The sequence below is a fragment of the Alnus glutinosa genome, chromosome 3 (genome assembly GCF_958979055.1).
Source record: "Alnus glutinosa chromosome 3, dhAlnGlut1.1, whole genome shotgun sequence".
NCBI classification, from domain to species: Eukaryota; Viridiplantae; Streptophyta; class Magnoliopsida; order Fagales; family Betulaceae; genus Alnus; species Alnus glutinosa.
In genome coordinates this window covers 6,878,274-6,892,889 of record NC_084888.1, presented here as the reverse complement: position 1 = coordinate 6,892,889, position 14,616 = coordinate 6,878,274, and the positions used below count along the sequence as shown (strand labels likewise).

The window sequence follows — 14,616 nt, the reverse complement described above, 5'->3', positions numbered from 1 at the left end:
GATAGCCCCACACTTTTGGTGTGGTTGCCCCACTACCTATCATCATCAGCATAAGATCCGGATCACAGCATTATGGTACAGTGGAACAAAACTTTGTGTGATGAACATAAAACATACATTCAACATAGTTTCATCATCTTGTTCATATAGTGCACATATAACATATATATATATATATATATATATATATATATATATTGAGAATCATAATCTCATCATCATCTTCTTTCATACCATAGTCTTTTCATTCATTCATGTGATTTACAGGTAACATATTCATTATTTCATACTTGAGATAATAAAACAAATAATATTCAAGTGAAAGAGTCTTTTGAAAATTCTCGAGGTTTTTCTTTTGAAAAATGTTTTATTTAAAATTTTGTCTGGATTTAAAGTTGTGTTCCCTCACCTGGATTCCCGAGTGAAGTCATAATTACTTCTACCTAGATTAGATCACAAAAATATTTAGAAGATATTCATAAGACAATCAAATTTGCTACACATGAAAAGCGAAACATAATGAAAACTTAGCCTATGAAACCATTTAACAATATAGTCATTCATTGCCCTTAGTTTATCAGTTCTTGTTTTTACCTTGCACCACAATATGAGTTTAAAAGTAAAACGAGTATGTAACCGTTTTTAGTACAAGAAAGTTAATGATATCATAGCAAGAGCAATGGATTCAGCCCAGTGGTGTTCATGTAATAGTATAGGGACATAAATTCTACATTTAAGTCTAACAATCCTCAAATTTTCCTTTTGAGATTCCTCCTCAATGATTTTTAGTATATTAAAAGAGAATATATTATACTAAAACAATTACATGGCTTTAGTGACAAATTTCCAGTGGTGCTTAAAATTTGTACATCTTTTATCATTACTAAGAGGCTCAATTAACAAACTTTGTAGAAGATAAAGTTAACATCTCAAGGTACAAATTTTGAAGTAGACACAAGAATTTAGTTTAGGGACCAAGAAATACAGAATATATTGGCTATTTCAAAAGCAGATCACTTGCTATACATATTCATCTTTAAAACATCAAACTTGACATGACCCATAATTCATATTATTAAACTAAACCCATGTTTCAGTATTGCAACATTATACACATCAAAAGTCTATAAACTGAGAAATCACAAAAAGATCCTCCAATCCTGTCTATCCAGCCAACATCAACTACTAAAAAATTTTCATAAAAATTCTCCAACAAGACCATCCAAAAAAATTGTAACCACAAAAGTTCTCAATCACCATATCTATAATTCAAAACCCCTTAACTAATCAAAAACTCATTCATTTAACTAAAATAACTTACTACTTCTTTTTCAAAAATTAACATTCCAAACAAAACTATAAAATATATATTCCAAAATCACACATTCTAACAATACCCCTTTGGCCATAAAAAAATAAAAAAATCAACTCATCAGCCTGTCATCAGAATAATAATACCTCAAGAACACCCACCATACAGCATCAAAATGACCCATAAATTTATCCATGAAATCAACCTACCTAAAACCCATAAAATAAATCAACACTCACATGACTAAAAGAAAGACACGAGAAATCAACCCATTATCATTTTTAGACTTCAAAATCATAATCAATCAGCAGCCCAATCGGCCTTCAACAGTAAAGTCATCCACAAATCACCAAATCAAAACTCATCTCGAATCCCATAATTTTTTTTTTTTTTTGATAAGTAATCCCATAATTTATTTTCAAATGAAATCATCCATTATCGATACTGAAACCCAAACCGAAACTCCCCATAGACAATACTGAAACAAAAAATGAATTCCTAATTTATACTCTAAACCCAACCTCAAAATCATCATACCCATTTAGTCATCAAAGCACCCAACATCAACATCCATTCGATCTACTACGAAAATCCAAAAGAATGTACCCAACCGGTTTCATCTCCAACAAACCCAGAATTTAACATAGAAAAATCAATCCAACAAACACGAAATCTCCAAATTGCCCAATGTCCATTCAGTTTTTCTCAAGATTTCTTCACCAAAACAATCCAAATCAAATTACCCATTCAGTAAACTAATTTCAGAATATCACAATCCAAATCCATAATATATTTCAATGACAAAACCAAATAGCATCCATATCAAATCATCTATAATCCGATTAACAAGGGAACCAATAATAAATTGATTTTATCAAATTAAATCATAGAATTTAACCAATAATAAATTGATTTTATCAAATTAAATCATAGAATTTAGTTTAGGAAGTTTCTTAGAAATCTACCGGAAAATCACATCATGAAGTCGCCGGAAAAATCAGGTTTCTTCCTTTGTTGGTCTCGGGTTCAACAGGTCTTAGTAGGAAATCCACGGAAACTGCCAAAAATCGCGCCGGACTTCACCACTGAAGATCGGGTCACATGGGTTCTCTCGGATTCGTCGAGTTCAGCTCACGGGTCCAAGCTCTTGGGTTCCACCGGAGTTGACCCACCGGTAACACCGGCCGAAACTCGAGTCGCTGGCGTCAATCCATGGAGGATCGGACCTCCCCTGGGCTACGGGTACTCTGGTTCTCCCCCTCTCAGTTTCATCTCTCTCTCTCGGCATCTCTCTCTCTCCCTCAGTCTCTCGCTCACTCTCTATCTCTCCCTCTCCATGTGTCTTGGGAGGAAGAAGAAATGAGAAAGAAATAAGAAAGAGTAAAAAAAGAGAAGACAACTTGCTGTGCAAGTTATGGGATTCTTCTTTTTTTTTTTTCTTTTTTTTTTTTCTTTTTGACAACTTGTTGATTAAGTAACTTAACTTACTTAATAAGTTTTGTATTATTATTACAAAATTTAATCTATAAAAATATCTTAAGTTAATCTTTTAAATATTATTATTCCTAGATATTTCCATACAAAACTTAGTAATTAGTTTTATAAGATTAGAGTCTAGTTCATTTTATTACAAATATTATTAACCCAATAATATTATATCACTGACAACATTAATATAATATTGTGTCAATAATAATAAAAATCTGGGACATTACAAGGGGTGTCGTGAGAGCCAGGAGAAAAGGACATGCATGCAAAAGGAAGAGACAGGTGGGAGATAGTGGTTTGAAATCCTTTACCTTAGGGCTCCTCCCTAAGATAAATTTCACACGAACACATCAACAGCACTTCGGCAACGGCTTGAGAGCAAACTGATTAGCACAATAACTCCTAAATTATACTCTTTAAGCACTATGGAATTCAAAACATAATTTTTACAAATTACATGCCAAGATGCATCTATTTATAGGCTACAGAAGACCTAAATCGAGTCTGAATCGATTTTCTCTAGGTGGCGTCCAGACGAACAACTATGCAATTGGCTTTGCAAATTCACTAAAATTCTTTCCTGAATAGAGTCACGTCCGAATGGACAACTATGCAACTGGCTTTCCAAATTCGTTAAAATTCTTTCATAAATAGAGCCGCGTCCGGACGGTGTTTCCCTAGCGTCCGGACAGTTGCACTTCTGCTGCACGCAATTTCCATAATAAAGACTAAGTGTCCGAACAGTGTAGATTGACGTCTGGACAGTTGAACAACTTTTGCACGACTTGCCTTATCAAGGATAGCGTCCGGACGAAATAACTACGTCGTTCGAACAGTTACAGCTATCTTCCCATATCTATGTTTGGAAAGGAAATCCTTTTACTTGTTGAACACTAAAAGGCGTCCGAACTTGTTGCTGAGACGTCCAAACGGATGCAACCTGGAACAGTTCGAAGCTTCTGGACACAAATAGGAGTCCTGACGGAAAGTTCTTGTCGTCAGGACGGATGTTGCTTGACTGACGAGTGTCCGCATGGAATACCACGTCGTCCAAACGAATGCAAAGGATCTGAACTACACTATCTTGAGTTTTGCATAGTCTTTTTGAAGCACATAACTGAAGTATAGACTTTGAATATAATAGTATCCCTAATTAAAAAGCAACATTACATAGAAGTGATTTTTGTCCAACAGAATGTAGCAAATTACAAACTAACAATCACCCAAAGTATCGAAAGTGTACATATAAATACACTGTTTAATACTCATAGAAGAATACATAGTCATACTGCAAAAATCCTAACTGTGGCTAATGAAATATACATTAATACTCATGAAGCATTTATAAGATTCATACAAAACATTTTTCAGAGTTTATGTTTCCTATAGCTCTTATGTTATTTCTAGACTTCTAGGGTTAAGTCTAACAGTCCTTAGAGCAAACTGCTCTGATACCACACTGTAACTTACTAAAGTTACAGTATAACACTAAGTCTCACCTAGTCCGTAGAGCATAGTACTTTAATACCAACTGTAACGACCCGCCTTTTACAAAAAGCGTAAGTGAAAATTTCAAATTTCCACATATCGTTATGACATCATCAATGACGTCATCAGAGTATAAATTAGTAGAGGAATATAGTTTTACATAAAGACTTTGGAATCATAACACATTGAGCTAATTGAAATACTTCTAGATGTTCATTCAAAAATCGTTTAACTATACATTAACAAGTGTCACTGTTGACACATAAATACACATGGAAAAACCTATTAAATACAAACATCTCTAAACATATTACATTAAATAATAATAGTCCACTAAATTGGAGACAACACAGTCTCGAAACCCAATATTAGGATTTGTCTAACCATTTGGGAAATCTTGATACTCCTCATCCTCGTAACCTGTATTAATAAATAGTACAGAAAAAATAATAATACAAAAGAAAATACCTAAGTGAGTCAACTGTTTCCAATAATATAATGAATGCTGGTTTATTTATAAAATGCAACACAATGAAAGATAACTTCATGTCCATATGTATATGCAATTTATGGCCTATAATTGCAAGTCGTAGTTATAGATTGTTTATGCATACATCTATAAAGCAATGTATAATGATAGTTTCAAATGCAGTGTACTAATTATTTATCTTTCGCACTCCACTCGTGATGAATCCAAAGGTCCGGATTAGCGTGTTCGCTTGGGATAATTGTCCCCTCACTTAACACTTATTGGTTTGTTACTGGAAGCCAAATGTCCCAGCGTCAGTTATTTATTAAGTTAACCCGAGATTTGATGGTCCCACCACTAGCCTATAACCCCCTCTGCCTACCAGCTCGTTATTAAGTAGTTTAATTAAAATATAAAATATGTAAAATCACATGCACAACCAAATAAACAAAACAATAAATACAATATTAAGGAAAAGTCCACCAGCATCATCCTTAGTAAATATAAAGATACGTATAGTTATATCCGCAGTCTCTTAACTCGTTATCTGCAATAATTATATTTATACACATTGTTAACATCATCACCAATAAATCCTAATTGTACACACAATGATACAATTACCTTTGTACTTAGAAAACCATTTATAAGAATATTAATTTTCTTTCCAAGATCTTATTTACCCAATTTCCACTTTAATTGGATCAAATTAAAGTCCAGTTAACAAGACCTCTTTAAAAGTCATTAATCTTCAATCTAAGCAAACAATAAAAACTCTCCAATTAATTTGGTTAAAATCAACCTAATCAAAACTTATTTTTGATTGACCATTTAGTAAAACATAACACTTCTGAATTTTAACATCACTGCAATAGTACCAAGAAAGTCATAGCAAAACACCCACACACATAATCAAATCTCACAATAATTCCAAATCTACTAATACCCGGTTCACTGTCGACACACAGGTTTAATAAGAAAACACCGAAGACAACCATATCACAGTAATCGAGTAAACAGTATACCATCGACCAAAACACTACACAAGGCCAAAAAAAAAAAAAAACAGGTAAATACTACATTGCCTTTTTCAAAATAACAATCAACACTCCAAAATCACATTACTTAACCGAATCACAAAACACCCACTGCCAACTTCCATAAATCACCACAAGCAGGAACACTTCACAACACCTATATCACATGGCTATCAGAAACTATAAGCCTAAATACCCATCATCACAGCAACCCAAAATATCAAACCCACAACATCGTTCGGCCAACCAAAGAGAGACACCCCCAAAACACTACACACGGCTATTGTCCAAAATCCACACACACACACACACAAAACACCCCAAATTAACATCAACCGAAACAGAGAATCACAAATCAAAAACTTAATTAGCCATAAATTGACAAGAACAAACCAAATCAAACTAAATTATAAGATTTACTCACTTTGAGGATTTTCCAGAAAATACACCGAGAAGACGGTGAAATCAGAGCCAGAAAACCCATCTTAGTTCACCAAAAATCGTACCCCTACTTTCACCGAAAATCACACCTCCGGCGACCCATGCACTGGATATCGTGCCTTCCGGCCACCCATCGAAGGATTGGGTTTCTCGGGCTCCACCAGCAATCCACCGGAAGACCGGGTCCTCTGGCTCTGTTGGCGTCGTCTGCTCCGGCCATCGGTGACCCATGGAGGATTGGCTTCCAATCTTCCCCCTCTCTTGATCTCCAGTTCTCGCTCCCTCTCCGGTTCTTCCCCTTTCAATCGTTCTCTCTCTCTCTCTCTCTCTCTCTCTCTCTCTCTCCGTGATTTCTCCCTTTCTCGGTTTCTTTCTCTGTTTCCATCTCTCTTTCTCCCGATCTCACTTCTCGTCTCTCACCGTGTCTCGGGTGCAAGGAAAGAAGAAGAAGAAGAATGGAAAAGAAGAGAGAAAAGAGGAAGAAGAAAGAAATAAGAAAAGGAAAGAAGTGCTGAGAGTCTATGTTAAATAGTTTCAGAAATAACTTGCTGATCAAGTGATTCAAGTCTAAAGATGATGACTCACGGTAGTGGGTAACCGTAATAATAATTAGAAGGAATATATTGGGTTAAATATATTTTAGCCCTCCAAACTACCACCCTTTTTTCCGATGGCCCCCTAAACTACCAATGCTTAGATTCTGGCCCCCCAAACTACCACTTTTTGATTTTTTGGCCCCATCCGTCTATTTATGCCGTTAATTCTAACAAAAATTGGCCAAAAACCCGAAAATACCCCTCCCTTAACTGTAAGAATTTCAAAGTGTAGGAGGGGTATTTTCGGAATTATGTTTAGAATTGACGGCATAAATGGACGGATGGGGCCAAAAATTCAGAAAGTGGTAGTTTGGGGGGCCAGAATCTAAGCATTGGTAGTTTGGGGGGCCATCCAGAGAAAGGGTGGTAGTTTGGGGGGTTAAAATATATTTTTCCCGAATATATTTCTTCATATATTTTTACTTAACTTCAGTTGAATTTTATCTTAGTTAATTTAACCGAAGTCAAAGATAAAATAGCTAATTAATTCAAAGTTAAGTTTTATCTAGTTAATTTAATCTGGGTTAATTTAAAAATATTTATTCAAAACTTATTAATTATATTTTTATCGTAGATATCTTTACCTCGTGTTTTTACCATTTTAGTCTAACTCATTATGATTATAATTTTAAGTCCATTTAAAGTCTAGTTTATTTCATTGTAAATATTATTATCCCAATAATATAATATTATTGACAAAATTATTATACTAAATAATATTGTATCACTAATAAATATTATATAATATTATATTTGTAATAAATATTATATAATAATATAATATACCAATAGTATTATTAATTAGCTCACTTAAATAATTAGTCTGTCTATTTATCAATTAAGGACATGTGGCGCATAAATATGCATTTATCATAATAATGTCAATCGAGCGACAGGTATTGTTGATTGAAGGATTGATCGATCGGTTAAAAATGGTTGATCGATCGACTAAAAGTGTGGATTGATCACCACGAGTCTTAAATTCTATTTAAGACGTTATGTCTTAAAATCCAGTAATGCCCTCTCCATTAGAAAGTTGTCCGCAACAAGTAGGTTTTCAAACTCAAACAAAAGACTGATGGCACAATCGATTGGTATAAGGCCCGGCTTGTGGCCAAGGGCTTTGGTCAAGAGAAAAGGGTGAACTTTCATGAGACCTTCAACCCTGTCATTAAGCCAGTAAAATAACCGGCTTCCCGATTATCGCGGCGTGTGCCTCATGATCTGGATTCGATTAAATAACCAACTTCCCGATTATCACGGAGTGCACTCCATGATCCAAAATCGGTAAAATACCAATCCACCGCCTATTGCAGCACGTATGCCATGAAGGCCGAACTATAAGGGAGGAGTCTTCCCTATACAAGTTCTCTAAGACCGACACGTGGCCCAATGAAAAAAGGGAGTACTCCCACCAATCCGCCTATAAATATCTCACCAATAAACAGGTATAGACTAGTTGCTTTCTCTGATTTTGAAAGAATATACACTTGAGAAAATATTGACTTAAGCATCGGAGTGGAATTGTCGGGTTCCCCTGACGCAGCTTCATTTTTTACAGGTTAAGGACTTTTGCAGATTGACAAGTCACCAAACCGGAATTTGTTCTAACAGGTATAATTTGGATTTGTTACCTTCACTGCTTGAAGATGGCGGCACTTAGTCTGCGATGCAGAGCTGGGCTTTGCCAACTAGGTCCTTCCTAGAGTTCGTGATGTTTTCTAGGTAGGAGAGATTGAACAACTTAGTTTCTCTAGCACTTTAAGCTTATCTCATGTATTGAGAAAGTAATCTACTGAGAGTTCATTCACTTTTTACCTGTTGATATTGTTGGTTGGAAGTGTCCAGCAGTACAGGACAATGATTTATGCAGCGAAAATACAAGGAAATAAAGGGATAAAACAGAGCACAAAACAATGACAAAGGAAGAAATATTCTGCACTCTTTCACTTTTTTGGTTTCTTCGATTCTTCTTCTTGATTGTTCCCACAAAACATTCCAGCAGGTTCTACTTTACATATAAATAAAAGAAACCTTTTCATACAAGGCTCTAGAAGCTCTACGTGGACACACAATATCCACTCATTTTCACCTACCACAAACTAATGTTTAACAAAATACAACCAAAGGTAAACTAATTAGACACAGCATATTACTCGTAATTTTATTTGGTGCTCAGTGCTTGGCACTCGCTCTTCGACACTTGATGCTCGGCAATCAGTGCTCGGCACTTGATGCTCGACACTCAGTGCTCAACACTTGATATTCGGCACTCGGTGCTCGGCAAGATTCTCCCCCTTAATGTGCTGGTCTTTAACTTCTAATGCTTCTCTGAGTTGCTGGAATTTTTCATTTGGCAAAGCTTTGGTGAAAATGTTAGCTACTTATCCTTCTGAGCTGTAGAATTTCAGCTCCATTTCACCTTCTTCAATTGCTTCTCTAATGAAGTGATGCTTGATTGCAATGTGTCTAGTCCTGCTGTGATAAATTGGAATCTTTGCTATTTCTACAGCTGATTTGTTGTCACAATGCAAGCATACAACTTTTTCTTGTTTCTCACCAATATCTTCAAGAATTCTTTTCAACAAAATAGCTTAAGATGTTGCTATTACTGCTAAAACATTTTCTACTTCAGAGAAGATTGTGCAACTGATTGTTACTTCTTTGAGGACCAAGAAAACACATCTGATCAAAGTAAAAAAAAAAAAAAAAAAACATAACCTGAGGTGCTTTTCGTATCATCAACACAACCACCCCAATTACTATCACAAAAGCCAATCAACTTCACATTGGAATTTTTGTGATATCTAATTCCATAATTTTGTGGTGCCTTGAATATATCTAAGCACTCTTTTTGCTGCTGCAAAGTGAAAATGACTTGAAGAATGCATAAACCCTGTTAGCAAACTTCCTGCAAACATGACATCAGGTCTTGTTGCTGTGAGATATAGCAAGTTTTCAACCAAACTTCTATAAAGAGTCGCATCCACCTTTTTTCCTCAACCTTCTTTCTTTAATTTTTCATTGACAGTAAGGGGTGTAGCTATTGGTTTGCAACCAAACATTCTGAATTTTTTCAACATACATCTTTTGAGAAATAAACACCTCTTCTTTATCTTGATACACTTCAATACCAAAAAGGTAGTGTAGTAGCTCCATATCACTCATCTCATATTTTTTCACCATATCCTTTTTGAATTCTTCTATCATTTCAAAGCTACTTCCAGTCACAATCAAATTATCAACATACAATGCACCAATAAGCAAATCAACATGACCTTGATGTTTTACATACAAGGTTGGCTCATTTTTGCTCATTTTGAAACTGCTTTCATTGAAATAGTTGTCAATGTGACTATACCAAGCTCTAGGAGCTTGTTTTAGCCCATACAATGTTTTTCTCAGCTTGTATACTTTTTCTTCTTCTCCTTGGATAACAAATCCTTGAGGTTGCTCAACATACACTTCTTCTTTCAACTCTCTTTTTAAAAATGCTGATTTGACATCAAGTTGGTACAATAACCAACCATTTTAAGCTGCTAAAGAAATTAGAGTTCTCACTATATTCGAGCGAGCTCCAAGTGCAAAAGTTTCATGGAAATCAATTCCGAGCTGCTGTGAATATCCTTTTGCAACTAGTGTTGCTTTGTTTCTTTGAACTGACCCATCTACATTATATTTTACCTTGTAGATCCACTTCACACCGATAATTTCTTTGTCTTCAAGTCTCTAAACTAGCTTCCATGTTTTGTTTTTCTCAATAACTTCAATCTCATCTTCCGTAGCCTTTCTCCAACTCTCTTATTTCACTGCTTCTTCGAAATTTTCAGGTTCAACAACACAAAAGTTGCATCTTGCATGAATATCATCCAAATTCCTCAATCTCATTGGACTTGAACTTGGAGATGTTGAACTTGAGCTAGGAGATGATGATGAGCTCGATGATGAAGTTGAACTTGATGATGGGTGTGTGTTATCGTCATTACTTTCATTTCCTTGGGCTGGATTTTGTTGTAAAACAGTCATGGGAACAAGTTGATCTACAACTTGACCTTGATCCCAATTCCACTTTGCTTTCTCATCAAACAAGACATCTCGGTTGATTATTGCTTTGTTGGTTTTCAAGTTGTATAGCCTATAGCCCTTTGACATTGAGCTATAGCCAACAAATATGCACTTTTTACTTGTTTCATCCAGCTTGTATCTTTTCTCCTTTGGGATTTGAGCATAACAAATACAACCAAAGACTCCAAAATGCTTGATTGATGGCTTTCTTCCACTCCAAGCTTCAAATAGTGTTTTACCCCACACGACCTTTGTTGGACGTCATCTATTCATCAAATAAACAACTGTGTATACAGCTTCAGCCCAAAATTTTTTTGGTATACCTTTCTCATGCAACATAGATTTGGCCATTTCCATTACTGTTTGATTCTTTCTTTCGAATACCGCATTTTGTTGTGGAGTATAGGAGATTGTCAATTGTCTTTCCATGCCTTCATCTTCACAGAATTTATGAAATTGATTTAAGGTATATTCCTTCCCTCTATCACTTCTCAAGACTTTAATAAGACAACCATTTTTCCTTTCAACAAGATATTTAAACTTTCTAAAGATATTAAAAACTTCAGATTTTTCTTCATGAAATAAACCTAAGTCATGCGACTATAATCATCAATAAAGAGAATGAAGTACATGTTTTGAGAATGAGAAGGAGTTTGCATCAGTCCACAAACATTAGTATGCACCAACTCCAACATCTTATTAGCTCTCCATGCTATTACTTTAGAAAATGGTTGTCGATGATGTTTCCCAATAGCACAACCTTCACAAACTTCATTTTTTTTTTTTTAGTAATAGTAGGAAGTCCATGCACCATAATTTTTTGATGAAGTAATTTGAGACTTTGAAAATTCAAATGACCCAATCTTTTATGCCACAACCATGATTCATCATGTACACCAGCTTTTAGAGCCACATCCTTTTTATATTTGAAAGTGAGTGGAAAGCTTCTATTTGGAGCCATTTTAACTTTAGCCACAATCAATTTTTATTTTCCTTCATCATACATCATACAGTTACATCCTTCAAAGTGAAGAACGTAATCATGCTCCATGAGCTGTCCAATGCTAAGCAAGTTTTGGTCTAACTCTAGAACAAATAAAACATCATGAATTTGCTTCAGCCCTCTTTTGGCTTCGACTCCAATGCTGCCTTTTCCTTTAACATCTAGCACAACGCCATTTTCCATCTTCACTTTGGAGCTAAATGAGTTGTCTAAGTCAACAGATATTTCTTTCTTTGGGGTCATATGATTGCTACAGCCACTGTCTAAGAACCATGTATCATTCTTCTTCTCGGAAACATGTTGGCATGCATAGAATAAACTTCCTTCACCCTCTTTCTCCTGGGTGAAATTTGCTTGTTGATTGTCCTTCAATAATCTACAATTTTTCTGCAAGTGACCAAACTTTTTGCAATGAAAACATTGTGACTTTCCCTTGAACCAGCAATCTTTCTCAACATGACAACTCTTCTTGCAAATATTACATCTTTGTGAAGACCCTTCACCACTTGGCTTTCTTTAATAGCTTCATCTTCCTCTTTCTTTTGGACTTCTTCCTCTTCATCTTGCTCTACAACTTCTACCTCCTCTAGTTGAGTTCCCTTCACTTTGTTCATGAGTTAATACTTTATTTTCATGATTTTTAGCATAAACAGTGAGCTTAGATTGAAATGCACCCTCTATTGATTTTTCGGAGTGTCGTTCCAACCTTTGCTCATGAGATTTTAATGAACCCAACAACTCTTGGACACCTGAACTAGAGAGGTCTTTAGTTTCTTCAATAACAGCCACTATAAGATCAAATTTTTCAGACAAGCTTATCAAAATTTTCTCAACAATTCTATGATTAGTCATATCTTCTCCATAAGCTTTCATTTGATTTACCAACTCCAAAAATCTAGTGGAATAATCTTTCACACTTTCATTTTTTTTTTATTCTCATATTTTTAAAATCTCTTCTAAGTGTTTGGAGTTTGATGGCTCTTACCTTTTTATCTCCTTGAAATTCTTCTTGTAGAATATCCAATGCCTCCTTAGCTCTTGTTGCTCCCATAATCCTTGGGAAAATATTTTCTGAGACTCTCCTTTGAGTCATTCGTAGGGCTCCAGCATCTTTGCTTTTGTTTTTTTTTTCAATTCCTTTTGTTGAGCTTCGGTCAAGTTTGATGTAGATTCAGGTAATTGATATTCTGATTCTACCATGTCCCATAAATCTATAGAGACAAATAAGGTCTTCATCTTATAAACCAAAACTCATAGTTTTCACCCGAAAATACTGGAACTTGAACATTGCTCCAGCTCAAATTGCTTGTGCTGGCCATGACTTTTTCGTCAACGTATCCTTTGCTTTCTCTACAAATTTTTGCCCAAAATTCTTCTTTGAACCATAGCTCTAATACCAAATCTATTGGCTGGAAGTGTCCAGCAGTACAGGGTAGTGATTTATGCAGAGAAAATATAAGGAAATAAGGGGATAAAACATAGCACAAAACAATGATAGAGGAAGAAATATTCTGCACTCTTTCACTTTTTTTCTTTCTTCAATTCTTCTTCTTGATTGTTCCAACAAAATATTTCAGCAGGTTCTAATTTACATATAAACAAAAGAGACCTTTTCATACAAGGCTCTAGAAGCTCTACGTGGACACACAACATCCACTCATTTTCACCTACAACAAACTAAGGTTTAACAAAATGCAACCAATGGTAAACTAACTAGACACAGCACGTTACGCAAAATTTTATTTGGTGCTCAGTGCTCGGTGCTCGGCACTAGGTCTTCGACACTTGATGCTCGGCACTCGGTGCTCGACACTTGATGCTCAGCACTTGGTGCTCAGCAATAGATATGATCCCGTGTGCAGAATGTTCGTAGATGCATTGGAAGTATTGGATTTTAGTCTACTGTCTCAACTATACAACCACATATTTCCAAGCACAGTCAGCATAGCCTCGAAACTCATGAAAGCTTGAAGATTCTCCCATCAAAACCTGCTGCCAAGCCAACCTGATTTCAAGGAAAAGCCTGCTCTCTAGTCAACCTGCTTTCCAGGAAAATTTGCTGCCAAGTCAACACCATCTCTCCATACCATGCGCTCCCTGTAAAGCCAAATATCACGGCTAAATGTCTGTTATATTTAGGAACTTAGCTGAAAGTGTTTTGTTAGTTTTTCTTGTTTTAGTCTTTCTCTCTTGTAAGTTTCGGCTATAAATCATTCTCTGAATATGAAGTCCAAAAGACAATTTACAGCAAATCAAGTTAAGTTGTCTTCTTATATGGTATCAGAGCACTTAAAGGATTAACATCCTTTTTTGGGCCACAATGTCTCTTACCAACGTGTCCTCCACTTCCTCCCTCCCTCAACCACTTAGTAACTTCAACATGTCTTCCAACCTCAAACTCACTCGTGAAAACCATCCCATGTAGAGCACCTTAATTATTCCATATCTTGAAGGACAATCCCTCTTTGGCTATGTCAATGGGGACACACCTTGTCCTCCTCAATTTCTTGAATCTTTTGACCTCAGCACTGGTACCTCCACCCAAACACTCAACCCTTCTTACACAACTTGGTACCAACAAGATAAGCTCATCCTCAGCCTGTTGATGTCCACTGTCTCAAAGAGTTTTCTCACCCATGTGGTTGGCCTCAAGACCTCCCGTAAGGTATGGCTTACTCTTGAGTGCATGTTTGATGCTCAGTCTCAAGCCCGTGTGA

At 35.7% G+C, this 14,616-nt stretch overlaps 1 long non-coding RNA gene across 1 annotated transcript; it reads right to left on the bottom strand.

Annotated features, from left to right (window-relative positions):
- Window positions 1-4,479: 4,479 nt before the first annotated feature.
- On the bottom strand, window positions 4,480-6,753 carry LOC133864685 (uncharacterized). The gene is made up of 2 exons (XR_009899549.1): window positions 6,219-6,753; window positions 4,480-4,708 (listed from the first exon to the last, which is right to left on the bottom strand). It is a non-coding gene; the product is annotated as an uncharacterized LOC133864685 (long non-coding RNA).
- Window positions 6,754-14,616: the final 7,863 nt, after the last annotated feature.